This window comes from Lithobates pipiens, unplaced genomic scaffold (genome assembly GCF_037356315.1).
Source record: "Lithobates pipiens isolate NorthernLeopardFrog02 unplaced genomic scaffold, aLitPip1_a1.2 Scaffold_25, whole genome shotgun sequence".
NCBI lineage: Eukaryota > Metazoa > Chordata > Amphibia > Anura > Ranidae > Lithobates > Lithobates pipiens.
In genome coordinates this window covers 144450741-144466186 of record NW_027507787.1, presented here as the reverse complement: position 1 = coordinate 144466186, position 15446 = coordinate 144450741, and the positions used below count along the sequence as shown (strand labels likewise).

The following is a 15446-nucleotide window of genomic DNA, read 5'->3' as shown; positions in this document are numbered from 1 at the left end:
ATTAGTTACAATATACTCAATAAAAATACTCATATTGCTATGGCAAATGTCTCTCCCACTGTAATGCCCTGTACACATGATTAGATTTTCCTACAACAAATGTTAGATGTGACCTTGTTGGTGGAAAGTCCAACCGTGTGCATGCTCCATCGAACATTTGTTGTCGGACTTTCCGATCGTGTGTACGCAAGTCCGTCGGACAAAAGTCCACGCATGCTCGGATTCAAGTATGAGCCGGAGATATAACTAGCGTATGTAATGGAGACATCACGTATGTCTTGTACGTCACTACGTTTGTAATTGTTGGCCAATATTTGTGTGACTGTATGTATGCAAGACAAGTTGGAGCCAACATCCTTCGAACAAAAATCCACAGTTTTGTTGTCGGAAAGTCCAATCTTGTGTACGGGGCATTAGAGCTTGTGCTCTGCTAACTCTAATTTTAAACTCAGTATAAAGAAATACCAAAGGGTTTTTCCAGGAAATGGGGAAGAAATGGGAAGTCATCCGCACCAATCAGATGTGTTGACGGGAGACCTGGTCACACACCTATATTGCCACATCTAATTCTTTACCTGTGTTTCTGAACATGCTACATATTAAGAATTAGCAAGTCATAATTGAATGTGATTGAATGTGATGAACTGTTGATTTACTATTTTTTTTCCAATATTTTCATTGGTTTCATGAGAAAAGAGAGAGGCCGCGTACACACGGGCGGACTGTTCGCCCAACTTTGTTCGTCAAACAGTACGACAAACAGTCCGCTCAAAATTAGCATGAGCGGACTTGACCACACACGATGAACGAACAGTCCGCTGAAACCGTGCGCGATGACGTGAACGGCACGTACGACGGGACGAAAAATACGACGTCCAATACACTGCAATGCAACCTTCGCCGTGTAAATACTTTCTGAGCATGCGCGGAACTTAGTTTGACGAACAAGCCTACACACGAGCGGACTGTCCGCTCAAACCAAGTTTCAGCGGACTGTCTTACGGGAATTCCGAAAAACTTTGTTCGTCAGACTGTCCGCTGAAACTGTCCGCTGAAGCCCACACACGAGCGGACTGTCCGCTGAAACACTGTTCAGCGGACAAAGTTGGGCGAACAGTCCGCCCGTGTGTACGCGGCCTTAGAGTGAGTACATTCAAATCCTGAGACCACTGGGACTTTCCTATCAAGTATGGTTATGCATCCACCTAGATATCAGATTTAACCTTCAACTACCTTTCCGCTCTAATTGTTCTCAAATATCACAGGTCAACATGAAGAGGTCCAATTGGGGATTGTGAATATTTTCAACAACTCTCCTCAAATACCTAACCACTTCCTCTTATAAATCTCTGTTAGGCCCAATGAGAGAACAGTAGTGATGCCAAGGGCATTGTCTAGGAGTATCTGTAACCTATAATGAATCATGTTAATAATTGGCAGTGTACAGTGTGCATAATAATGCAGTCAGACAAGAATAGAAAAGCAAAGAGTGAAGCAAAAGAAAGACAAGAAAATCAAGAGATGGATGAGGAGTGCATGACAGTTCCAGGAAGGTGAGACATATTGGATCCACTGACTCTATGTCACTTCACATTTAGCTTGCAAATCATTTCGTATGCTTGTTGATCTGTCATTAATCATAATCCAGTTCAATATGTTCTTGACCAGCTTAAAAGGAAAGAACGATTTATGCTAACATCTCTCTATCACAATTCTGGCAGCTAGAAATTTAAGAAGTCAATTGATTCACACATTTTTAACTTTAATGTAGATCTGTCTTGTTTGGTAAGAACTACAGAATCCAAATTCATGAATTATATGAGTCTTTTCAGATTGGACACATTTTGATGCACATATTCATGAAAATACAGACATTTTCAAATTGCTAATTCACCTGATTTGGGAATCAGTCTGCTCACCACTAATATGTAAATATTTGTAGATAAAATGTACATTTTGTGCCTGAATCCCCTCATGTAATCTGGGATTTTTAGTACTCCTTATATGTTATTATGTATTTCATAGTTTCATAGTTAGTAAGGTTGAATAAAGACACCAGTCCATCCAGTTCAACCTGTGTGAGTGTCTACAATTGTCGCTATCCCTGTACATTGCACACTCACATCGGTCGCTACCCTCAAGGAGCCCACAATCCAAGGTCCTTATTCATATACTAGGGCCAATTTTGGACAGAAGCCAATTAACCTACCTGCACATCTTTGGAGTGTGGGAGGAAACCAGAGCACCTGGAGGAAACCCACGCAGGCACAGGGAGAACATGCAAACTCCAGGCAGGTAGTGTCATGGTTGGGATTTGAACCAGCAGTCCCTTCTTACTGCTAGGTGAGAGTGCTAACCACTACACCACTGTTGGTGGCATTATGCCTATTACCTTGTGGGTGATTATCTGTTTATACTAGGATATTATGCATATTGCCTTACAAGGCTTGCTTGTTATAATACTCTAATTGTCTGCCTAAATATGTTGTTGAACCTTAGCTCCTGCATGATCTTGTTTGTTATACTTTACATTTTTTAATAAACAAATTTGACAAGAAAAATGTCAGCAGGAAGCTTTTGGTAAAGCGAAGGTTCCCTTTTAGCACATTCTTTACATTTCTTTTCTTGCATTTTGTTATAGTTATTAATTTCAAGAAAATGGGCAATAATGTTGTTGGTGTACATATGTATGACAGGTTGCCACCAATCCAGTTTTGAATCCACTTTTTATAATAAAAGTCCAATTTCCTAATCGCTGTGCCTGGTTTCAGTACTTTGCATAATAAACTGCACCTCTCAATGCCCACTAACAAATCACCGAATAAGACATGCACTTTGACAACAGAAAGATGAGAAGTTATAAATGACCTTAATTCCCAGAAAAATTTAATAAAATCAAAGTTAATCAAAGTTTTAGTTAACCACTTAAAGAATGCCCCATTTACTGCTAAAGAGCAAACCTCTAGTGCAGAATCACATATACGGTATATATAAATGTAAACATGTATGAATGTATATATACAGGAAAACCTTGTTTTATATATATATATATATATATATATATATATATATATATATAGAGAGAGAGAGAGAGAGTAACTTTTAAATTTTGACTTGATAAACAAGCAATGTCAAGCTATACAAGTAGCGTCACCTCACAGCTGAGTATAAAAGAGAAGAGAGGTGTAGCAATATGGTTACATTAATTGAAGGTACAAAATTTAGCAACTCACATAGCTGATGATTAAAACAGGCACATCTAGGTATGCAGGCATCTGGGGTAAAGCTGTCCACATAGACCATCCTCTGCACCTTCATCAACGCCATCCCGTCCATGCTCCACGAGCAATTCACTCCTAGCTTTCAGGGCGCTCTATTGCAAGGTAGTCGTCCCGGTCACGATTGCAGACTGACAGCGGTGAGAGCCAGTGGTGTGGGGGATGGTCTATGAGGACAGCATTACCCCAGATGTCTGCATACTTAGATGTGCCTGTTTTAATCATTAACCATGTGAGTTGCTAAATGTTGTACCTTCATTAAATGTAACCATATTGCTACACTTAGAGGCGCCTCTCTTCTCTTTTATACTCTGTAGCTCCTGCTGGATTTTGCTTCTAATTCCCTTGTGGAGGCTGCCATTTGTGGATGGATATTTTATGGTTACACAACCTATCACATTGCTATAATCTTTTTATATGGACTATAAACTGAAAGACTTATGAATAAATGGTTGTGGAATGAATCATCAAAGTTTCCATTATTTCTTATGGGGAAATTTGCTTTGATATACAAGTACTTTGGATTACAAGCATGTTTCCGGAATGAATTATGCTCACAATCCAAGGTTTTAATATATACCCCGTTTTCCCGAAAATAGCAGTGTCTTATATTAATTTTTGCTCCCAAAGATGTGCTAAGTCTTATTTTTCCATGAAGAATACACATTTATTGTTGAACAAAAAAAAGGTAATTTATTACCTGTATACAGTATGGTAGTACCAGTAGTTGGCATCACAAACCAGCATAACCAGACCATTATTTCCATGTACAACAATCTATGGTACATTTACTGATACCGTATTTACCGAAAGTAAAGTAAGATTTATTCAATGACAGTCATGTCATCATCTTCTGGAACATCATCATAACTAGGGATGAGCTTCGTTTTCGAGTCGAACGTACGTTCGACTCGAACATTGGCTGTTCGTCCGTTCGGCGAAGTCCGAACATTTTGGTCCGTTCGTGTCAAATTCGTGTGGCGCTCATGGCCCACAATGCACTGCGATGGCGCAGTGCATTGCTGGCTCATGATTGGCCAAGCATGCACTGTGACCCCGCATGCTTGGCCAATCGCAGCGCCATTCAACACAGTACACACCGATCGTTTTCGGCCGATTTTCGATCTTGCTGTTGTGTAGTGGTTATTGTCTGCGTGCCCTGACCGCAGTATACACCGCTATATTCACCTCACCTATATAGCTAGTGATCTATCTTTTATAATAGAGCTTGCAGTCAGTTGTGTTAGGAGATAGTGCGTGCTGTCTGCGTGCTCTGTACCCAGTACATACCGCTATATCCACCTACATAGCTGTTCTCTATTTGAGCCCACTTGCCATCTGAAGGAGTTATTGGAAGTTGTGTGTGCCTCCAGCACAGCACAGTATACATCTGTATATACCCCTTTATCTCTGGTGTTCTATAATAAAGGCATCTGCAGGAGTTAGTGGGTGTTGTGTGCCTCTAGCACAATATACACTACCCAACTGCTTTTTTACCCAACTCCTTTCAGGTCAATACCATGTCTGGAAGGCCAGCAAGGAGAGGCAGACAGGCGCGAGCCGATAAAAGAGGGCAAGCAGGCTCTGTGTCTAGAGACAACAGTGCTGGTCGTGGAAGCGGTGCATTGTCATCAGCACATGGCCATGGGACACGCTTGTCCTTCTTTTCGGCAGCTGGACATGTTGAACCGCAACATGCCAACGACTTGGTAGAGTGGATGACCAAGCCCTCTTCATCCTCCTCATCCTCTCTCACCCAGTCTCAGGGTACTAGCAAAGCAGCTGCCAACGCATCGTCTTCCCTCCTCTCAATGTCATCATCAGTGACTCCTTCCCTAGACCCACCACGTCCTCCTGAGGAGTCTCCTGAACTCTTTGAGCACAGTGTTGGGTACATGCTCCAGGAGGATGCCCAGTGTTTTGTGGGCTCTGATGATGACACTCAGCTAGAGGAAGGCAGTAGCGTGAGCGCAGAGAGAGGGGATGCTCAAGAAGGACAGCAATCTGGCAGTCATGTTCCACAAGCTGCAGCATACTGCCAGGTTTGCTACAGCGATGAAGAGGGAGGGGATGATGAGGGCACTGACTCCACGTGGGTGTCTGGAAAGAGGGAGGAGGAGGAGGAGGCACATGTCCAACGAGGCAGGATGCCCTCCGGGGGCCAGCTTAGGGGCAGCACACCGACTGAATCACACCGCAGAGCTCCGCCTGTGCAGAGCGCTGCCTCTGCGCGTTATTCTAAAAGTTCTTTGGTGTGGGCCCTTTTTGAGACGAGTGCATCAGATCGCACCGCTGCTATTTGCAACATATGTCTCAAGCGTATCTCACGTGGCCAAAACATCAGCCGCTTGGGCACCACATGCTTGACCAGACATATGTTGACCTGCCATGCAGCTCGTTGGCAAGCGTACCTCAAAGACCCACACCAAAGAACAAAGCGGACCTCTCCTTGCTCCTCATCAGCTGGCATCTCCAACCCCACTAGACCTTCAGTCCTCTCTGAAACCTGCTCTGAGAGGAATGAAGGTGTAGAATTAGGTGTGTCACAGCCAAGTGCTTCCGGGAACTCTGCTAGCGGTACACCCACGTCCGATTATAGCAGGCAAATGTCCCTGCCCCAGCTGCTGGACCGGCGGAAGAAGTTCACTCCCAGCCATCCACATGCCCAGCGGTTGAATGCTAGCTTGGCTAAATTGCTAGCACTTCAACTGCTGCCTTTTCAGTTGGTAGACTCGGCCCCCTTCCGTGAGTTTGTACAATGTGCGGTTCCTCAGTGGCAGGTCCCCAAACGCCACTTTTTCTCACAGAAGGCGATTCCGGCTCTCTACCGGCATGTGGAAGGCAATGTCCTTGCCTCGCTGGACAGGGCGGTCAGCGGTTAGGTGCATATTACCGCTGACTCATGGTCCAGCCGGCATGGACAGGGACGTTACCTGTCTTTCACGGCCCATTGGATCACTCTTCTGGCAGCTGGGAAGGATGCAGGACAAGGTGCAGTAGTGTTGGAGGTTGTTCCGCCACCACGCCTCCAAAATGCTACTATTGGTTGTGACACACCTCTCTCCTCCACCCCCTCCTCTTCTTCTTCCTTCATGGCCTCTTCCAGTACTCTGTCCTCAGAACCAGCGGTGCTCCATAGGCGTTCCAGGGGCTACGCAAGTACGCAGGCAAAGCGATGGCATGCCGTGCTTGCGCTGGTTTGTTTGGGGGACAGGAGCCACACTGGGGCGGATGTTTTGTCAGCTCTGCAGGGGCAGGCCGAGAGGTGGTTGACGCCACGCCAGCTTAAGCCAGGAATGGTGGTTTGCAACAATGGCACCAACCTCCTCTCCGCCCTCCGACAGGGACAACTGACCCATGTGCCCTTTGTAGCTCACGTCCTTAACCTGGTGGTGCAGCGGTTCTTGGGCAGGTACCCCGGCTTACAGGATGTCCTGAAGCAGGCCAGGAAAGTCTGTGTGCATTTCCGCCGATCATTTGATAAGAACCGCCTTATATGTGACATGCCCACCAGATGGAACTCAACATTGGCCATGCTGCAGCGGCTGCACACGCAGCAGAGGGCCATCAATGAGTACCTGTGCGACTACGGCACCAGGACAGGGTCAGGGGAGCTCGGTTTTTTCTCACCACGCCAGTGGGGCATGATCAGGGATGCATGCACTGTCCTGTCACCGTTTGGGGAGGCCACAAGGATGGTGAGCAGTGACAGTGCATGCATCAGTGACAGTGTACCTCTTGTCCACCTCTTGAAGCATACGCTGCGTGGAATAATGGACAGGGCACTTGAGGCAGAACAGAGACAGGAAGAGGAGGACTTCCTTGCCTCTCAAGGCCCCCTTTATCCAGACAGTGTTCCTGCTGTGCCACCCATCACACAGGAAGAGGATGAGGAGGAGGAAGAGGAGGAGGAGGATGATTGTGTCAGCATGGAGGTGGAGGCTGGCACTCAGCATCAGCAGCAGCAGCAGCAGTCTTGTAGGGATGATTTACAGTCCCAAGAAACACGTGGACTTGTACGTGGCTGGGAGGAGGTAGCTGCGGATCATGTTGTCCTTAGTGACCCAGAGGACTCCGGACCGAATGCCTCAGCTAACCTACGCTGAATGGCCTCCCTGATCCTGCAAAGCCTGCGGAAGGATCCTCGTATTCTTCGGATCAAGGAGAGGGACCATTACTGGCTGGCCACTCCTCTTTGATCCACGGTACAAGGGTAAGGTTGCCGACCTTATCTTGCCATCGCAGAGGGAGCAGAGGATGAGACATCTCCGGGAGGCCTTGCAGAAAGGTCTGTGCAACGCGTTCCCAGAGACTGGGAGGTTACAAACTCCTGGTCCTGGACAACGTGTTGCTGAGGCATCGGTCAGAAGGAGCGGTGGAGAAGGTGGCCGTCTGACTGATGCTTTCAGACAATTTTTTAGTCCGCAGACCCAAGGTATGATCGGTTCCAGCACCCATCGCCAGCGTCTGATTTACATGGTGCAGGGATACCTAGGGGAAAGGTCAGACTTGGACACCTTTCCCACCGAAAATCCTCTGGCTTACAGGGTCTTGAGGATGGATCACTGGCCAGAGCTTGCACAGTATGCAATTGAGCTACTGGCCTGTCCTGCATCCAGCGTTCTTTCAGAACACACCTTCAGTGCTGCTGGTGGCTTTGTTACCGATCACAGGATGCGCCTGTCCACCGAATCAGTTGATCGACTGACCTTCATCAAGATGAATCAGTCTTGGATCACCCACAGCTACCAAGCACCTGAAGCTGATGTAACAGAATAATTTTTTTTGAAATATCACATCCCTTCAAGGCTGCCTATGCTGATGCTGAGTGACTGTCCTGTTATGTTGATTGTCTATCCTCTTCCTCCTCCGCTGATATGTTGGAAGAACATTTCTGGTTCTGGTTGATGCCATTAGCCCAATTTTTCTGCCCCTGTTTAACAGGGGCGTTTAATTACAATTTTTGATGCAATGCTTTGCAGCAGGGCTTATTCCTGCAATAAAACTAGAGTATATGGCAGAGGTTGCAGTGTGGTGGCACCAGCACCAGTGCCTAAGGCCCAATTTTTCTGCCCCTGTTTAACAGGGGCGTTTAATTACAATTTTTTATGCAATGCTTTGCAGCAGGGCTAATTCCTGCAATAAAACTAGAGTATATGGCAGAGGTTGCAGTGTGGTGGCACCAGCACCAGTGCCTAAGGCCCAATTTTTCTGCCCCTGTTAAACAGGGGCGTTTAAGTACAATTTTTGATGCAATGCTTTGCAGCAGGGCTAATTCCTGCAATAAAACTAGAGTATATGGCAGAGGTTGCAGTGTGGTGGCACCAGCACCAGTGCCTAAGGCCCAATTTTTCTGCCCCTGTTTAACAGGGGCGTTTAAGTACAATTTTTGATGCAATGCTTTGCAGCAGGGCTAATTCCTGCAATAAAACTAGAGTATATGGCAGAGGTTGCAGTGTGGTGGCACCAGCAGCAGTGCCTAAGGCCAAATTTTTCTGCCCCTGTTTAACAGGGACATGTAATTACAATTCTTGATATAATATTTCACAGGAGGGCCCCTTCCTGTGCCCACCCAGAGTAACGGTGAGGACTTATAGTGTTGTGGCACCAGCACCACAACCACCAAAGGTCAATTTTTCTACCACTGTTCAACAATGGCATGTAATTACAATTCTTGATATAATCGTTCACAGCAGGGCGCTCCAGCGCCCACCAAGAGTCACTTTGAGGGCTTACAATGTTGTGGCAAAACCAACACCTTGTTCCGCCATTTCTGCAGAGCATATAGGGCAGGCCCCTACTTTCAAACATCTAATTTACAAACATCTCCTACTTGCAAACGGAAGGAGACAACAGCAAGTGAGATGAAAAAAGATGGACGACAAAACAAATTATACAGGGGTGATAACCCTTCCCTATGTTTTCCAAAAAGCTTAAAAATTGTTTTTTTGACTGGAGCTACACTTTAAAAATGTACCAGTTGAAAATTACAAACAGATTCAACTTAACACAACAAACCTACACAGTCCCTGTCTTGTTTGCACCGCCTGTATGCTGCTGTTCTGAGTATATAGGGCCTGGGGGCCACACGCATTTCCGTTTTTTAATATGGGTACGGGGTTCCCCTTAATATGCGTACAAGACCTAAAGGGGCTGGTAATGGGCAGGGAGGGCTACCCATGCCATTTTTCTCAATGATTTTCAACCATATTGCAGGAACCAGATATAACATTAAAACCGCAAGCAGTTTTGAATGGTGTTATTTCCGTTTAATGTCATTTTGTGCAGGGACTGTTCTAAACACGGGAAACACGTGGCACTTCACAGGCATACTACAGACACCCCCCAGGCACCATATTTAAAGGAATATTTCACTTTTTTTTTCACTTTAATCGTCATTAAAATCAGTGCTCCCGCCAAAACGGCCATTTTTAAAAACATTTTAGGCATTGACCCATGTCCCCTGGGGCAAGAGCCAGGTCCCCAAACCCTTTTTAGGACAGTATCTTGCATATTAGCCGTTAAAATTAGCACTTTTCATTTCAAACGTTCAAGTCCCATAGACTTCAATGGGGTTCTAACGTTCGTACGAATTTGGGGTCCGTTCGAAAGTTCTGGTGCGAACCGAACCGGGGGGTGTTCGGCTCATCCCTAATCATAACAATCCAAACCCTGAATTTCCTGGTGAATGTCTTGTGACTCCATTTCTTTCAGAATCAGTGGACCAAATCTCTCATGTTTAGCAATAGCACTGTCCTTAAATGAGTACTTCTTGTCAAGGTAGCCTGCTCGTAGTGCATTTACAATGCAACTGTCAGTGATTTTCTCAGATGAATTCTTCACCCAAGTCACAACCTCTTGCATTTTAGGTTTCACAAAGTTGCCACACTGATTTCTCTCCATTCTATTTTCAATGTAGTCATTAATTTCCATGCGCAAATTGTCCTTGAATGGCTTGTTTATTGCAATGTCAAGAGTCTGGAGATAGGCCGTTATTCCTGCGGGAATCATTATTTGATCTATTCTTCTTTTGTGAAGAAATTTCTTCATGTCTTTAGCGCGGTGAGTGCTTGCTGCATCCCAGACTAGCAGACCTCTTTGGCTCTCTCGCATAACAAGCGGCAGCATTAAATCGACTCACTTCCTTATAACTGCTTGTGTGGCCCAGGCCTTTTCAGTTTCAAGAATAAAAATGCCCGAAACACATTCAATCTTTTCCTTCTTGCCCTTAGAAATTATTAAAGGTGGTATTTTAGTGCCATCCAGACGAATTGCCAAAATACAGGTAACACGGGCACTTTCATAAGCAGTGGAGGGAATGTAGACTGAGGAGGCACCCCGCTGTTCAATTGTTGTTTGAGATGATTGGCCCATAAACACTGCAGTTTCATCCATAGCAATCATGTTGGAAAGATTGTATTTAGAGAAGTCAGCATCATCAATAAAGAAATGAATGCAAGTGCTCGCTTAATAAGCATCTTCCAGCCTAAACAGTGTTGTGGATCTTCTTAAAGACAGTTCACTTCGCTGAAGGAAATTATCCAGCCAGTGTTGTGATGCCTTGAAGTCTTCGGGGGCTATGTCAAACTGTGGTGCTATGGCAAGGGCAAATTCTTGAATCTGAGCCCTATTCACAACCAAAGCCTTTGTTCTCCTGTCAACAACCCATTCAAAGATCAGGTCTTCCAGCTTGGAAAATAATGGTTGCCGACCTGATCCACACTTGCGCTTTTTAGCATTTCCCTTGTCCACTTGTTCAATGAGGTTACCATACTCTGCTCGCCATTTTTGGACCAATCGGATATTCAACATCTTCTCTTTGCAGAAAGCATTAAGATTTTGGCCCCGAGAGTCTTCCACGATTCCTTTCTTGTACTCCATGGAGTAGCTCTTTCTTTTTGCGCTCATGTCTATGGGTAAAAATATACCAGCACTGTTTACCAGTTACCAGATTACCATTTTAGTACCCCTTCTAATCTACCTGTGCCATTTGGATTCCCCCTTCTGATCCTCCTGTGCCATTTTGATCCCCCCTTCTAATCCACCTGTGCCATCTTGATCCCCCCTTCTAATCCACCTGTGCCATTTTGACCCCCCCCTTCTAATCCACCTGTGCCATCTTGATCCCCCCTTCTAATCCACCTGTGCCATCTTGATCCCCCCTTCTAATCCACCTGCGCCATCTTGATCCCCCCTTCTAATCCACCTGTGCCATCTTGATCCCCCCCTTCTAATCCACCTGTGCCATCTTGATCCCCCCTTCTAATCCACCTGTGCCATCTTGACCCCCCCTTCTAATCCACCTATGCCATCTTGATCCCCCCCTTCTAATCCACCTGTGCCATCTTGACCCCCCCTTCTAATCCACCTGTGCCATCTTGATCCCCCCTTCTAATCCACCTGTGCCATCTTGATCCCCCTTCTAATCCACCTGTGCCATCTTGACCCCCCCCCTTCTAATCCACCTGTGCCATCTTGACCCCCCCCCTTCTAATCCACCTGTGCCATCTTGATCCCCCCCTTCTAATCCACCTGTGCCATCTTGATCCCCCCTTCTAATCCACCTGTGCCATCTTGACCCCCCTTCTAATCCACCTGTGCCATCTTGACCCCCCCTTCTAACCCACCCTGTGAGCCCCCCACCCCTGTGTGGATTATTTACCCTCTCTCCTTCAACGACTCCTGCCCCGCACGACTCACTGTCTTGTGAAGCAGACTCCGTCAGGTGGCAGAAGGCATCAGCATGTCATGGCCGCGGCGCAGGCTCTCTGATGACGATGACGTCACTCGCCACCGCTACGGTCCAGAGGAGTCAGACTCCTTATGGTACCGTAGCTTCAGATGGCTTTATTATCAGGGAGGCCTTATGTTCGGTGGAGGACTTATTATCGGGGATGCCTTATTATCGGTGGAGGACTTATTATCGGGGGGCCTTATTATCGGGGGGCCTTATTATCGGGGAGGCCTTATATTTCTGCAAAATGGAAACCTGGTGGGAGGTCTTACTTCCGGAGGATGTCTTACTTTCGGGGAAACATGGTATGTAAACAAGGCAGATCTCTGTTCTGACAGGAAGGAAGGGATAGATTCTGTGTCCCTAAAATCTCTCTTCCCCTAGTAAAAGCAGTACACACGTGTTACAAAAACACTGGATAGCTCACAGTTAACCCTTTGATTGCCCTAGATGTTTAACCCCATCCCAGCCAGTGGCATTAGTACAGTGACAGTGTATATGTTTAGCGCTGATCACTGTATTAACGTCACTGGTTCCCACAAAGTGTCAAACTGTTAGATTCTCTGCCGCAATATTAAAGTCCTACTATATGTCACTGATTTCCACCATTACTAGTATAAAAAAAAAAAAAAAAAAAAATTCCATAAATAAATACCAAAACTTGTAGACACTATAACATTCGCATAAACCAATCAATATATATGCTTATTTGGATTTTTTTTTTTTTTTTACCAAAAACAGAGAGCAGCAGAATACATATTGGCCTTAATATTATGAAAACATTTGATTTTTTTTTTATTATTGGATATGTTTTATAGTAGAAAGTAAAAAAATATTGTTTTGTTTTCAAAATTTTTTGTTTATAGTGCAAACAAATACCACCAAAAAGAAAGCTCTATTTGTGGGGGGAAAAAATACATAAATTGTATTTGGATACAGCATTGCATTACACACAGTTGTCAGTTAAGTGAAGGCAGTGCCGTATCGGAAAAAAATGGCCTGGTCACGGAGGGGGCTAAATCTTCGGGAGTGGATAAAATTTGTCTCAGTTTTACCATGCCCATTATAACTAAGCTGCACTAATGTAACCATGGCCATTGAGACATTACCACTTTAGATAAACCACATCTGCTTTTTGCAAATGGGTGACATAACAGTCTTCCTTCCCCTGCTCTGTTTTTATTGGGCAAAAGAGAGAATTGCCCCGACTAGGAAAGGTTGGCAATTCTTTTCAACCAGTTCTATTATGTGCGTGCGCCTGTAACCACAGAAAATCCAGTTCCTGACAATTCAGTACAAAGCTTTGCCAAGATAAAAACAAAACAGAAAAGCTGATAAGCAGGGTCAAATTGAAAGCTACTACAAAGACAGACTCAGATAATAATCAAAAGTAATTAAAATATTTTTAATTAAAACATAATTGGTCTTTTATATCTGCCTATGCTTACACCTTAAGCCTCCATTCACATTAACCTGTGTCCAAAGTCGCACGATTTCCAGACTTTGGAGCGCAATTTTGATGTGACTTTAATCTGAATTTTATTCTCTGGACCAAAGGTTGCATCAAAGTAGTGCAGGTACCTTTTCAAAGTCGCTGCAACTTTAAGTCGCACCGATTTGAAAGGGCGCCATTGAAAAGAATGGACTGCGACTCTTCATGTGACTTTGATGTCCAAAGTCGCATCGGCAAGTCAGACAAATGTGAATGAAGGGAAATACCTTCTGCAACTATTTCCAGTTCTGACAGCAGTCCACTTTTAATGTTTGTTGTTGTCTTTCTAGTACATACTATAAAATTTCTGCTGTGGTCAGTTTTTTCTTTCTTTGCTTGTTTAATAGCACGGAACACTTTATAATTTATTTAGCTTCCTCAATGATCATTTACTTGACTGAACAAGTGATTTTAAGAGGTCTTCTGGAAATAATGTTGCAATCGCTGTACTAAGTCCAGCGCAAACAAACTCTATCCTGAAGAGGATATGGATAGATTAGAAAACACTGCAAATTTTAAGTGAAAAATATTTAGACCAAAAAATAAAAAAATAAAATAAAATAAAAATGCATCCAATGTGCAGAAAGGGTTCAGTGACATGGACAATAGCAAGAGCTTCCAAACTGTTCTTTTTAAATTACACAAAGTTTGTAAAGTCTGTGTATTGCCCTTTGATCCATACCAATTAACCCTTGGTATCTGTGACATGCTTAGCAAAAGGGGTTGTAAAGTCAGGAGTTTTTTTTATCTTGATTAGTGATGGACGAACTTCCGACGGGACGTTTCGCGAACGCGGCTGATAGTTCGCGAACCATAACGTTCGCGGCAGGCCCCATTGACTTCAATGGGAGGCGAACTTTGCAAACCTACAGGTCAAATTTGCAGCCACAAAATAATTACTAGCTGTGCACACATAGTCCCACCACATGGCCAATGACATAACACATGTATGAGGTGAATCTGGGATCGACAACTACAAGCATTCTTTTTTTATATGTGAAATTGTGACAATTCAGGAATGTGGAGCGCATGAAGGCAATGGAGGAGAGGGAAGGTCAGGGTAGGCAAAGAAGAGGGTGCAGGTATGATCAACCGCACCGTGATAGAGAGCACTGACATCAGCAGCGTGACATACAGCAATGACACCAGCACCGTGATATACAGCACTGACACCAGCACCGTGATATACAGCACAGGGATGGTGGGAGCCCCTCATAATATGCACAGCAGAGGTACAGTCCCAGGAGGAAGTCAGCACAGCACAGGGATGGTGGGAGCTCCTCATAATATGCACAGCATAGGTACAGCCCCAGGAGGAAGTCAGCACAGCACAGGGATGGCGGAAGCCCCTCATAATAAGCAGCCCCAGGAGGAAGTCAGCACAGCACAGGGATGGTGGGAGCCCCTCATAATGAGCATAGCACAGGGATGGTGGGAACCCCTCATAATGAGCATAGCACAGGGATGGTGGGAGCCCCTCATAATGAGCATAGCACAGGGATGGTGGGAGCCACTCATAATATGCACAGCAGAGGTACAGCCCCAGGAGGAAGTCAGCACAGCACAGGGATGGTGGGAGCCCCTCATAATAAGCAGCCCCAGGAGGAAGTCAGCACAGCACAGGGATGGTGGGAGCCCCTCATAATGAGCATAGCACAGGGATGGTGGGAGCCCCTCATAATATGCACAGCAGAGGTACAGCCCCAGGAGGAAGTCAGCACAGCACAGGGATGGTGAACTTTACAAACCTACAGGTCATATTTGCAGCCACAAAATAATTACTAGCTATGCACACAGAGTCCCACCACATGGCCAATAACATAACACATGTATGAGGTGAATCTGGGATCGACAACTACAAGCATTCTTTTTTTATATGTGAAATTCTGACAATTCAGGACTCTTGAGACAATGGAGGCGAGGGAAGGTCAGGGTAGGCAAA

The 15446-nt window shown here is 45.1% G+C and overlaps 1 protein-coding gene across 1 annotated transcript in view; it reads left to right on the top strand.

Moving 5' to 3' along the window:
- LOC143929784 (uncharacterized) overlaps nucleotides 1-15446 on the top strand; it is a 112530-nt gene that overhangs the window by 65367 nt on the left and 31717 nt on the right. The gene's annotated exons all lie outside the window — the stretch shown is intronic.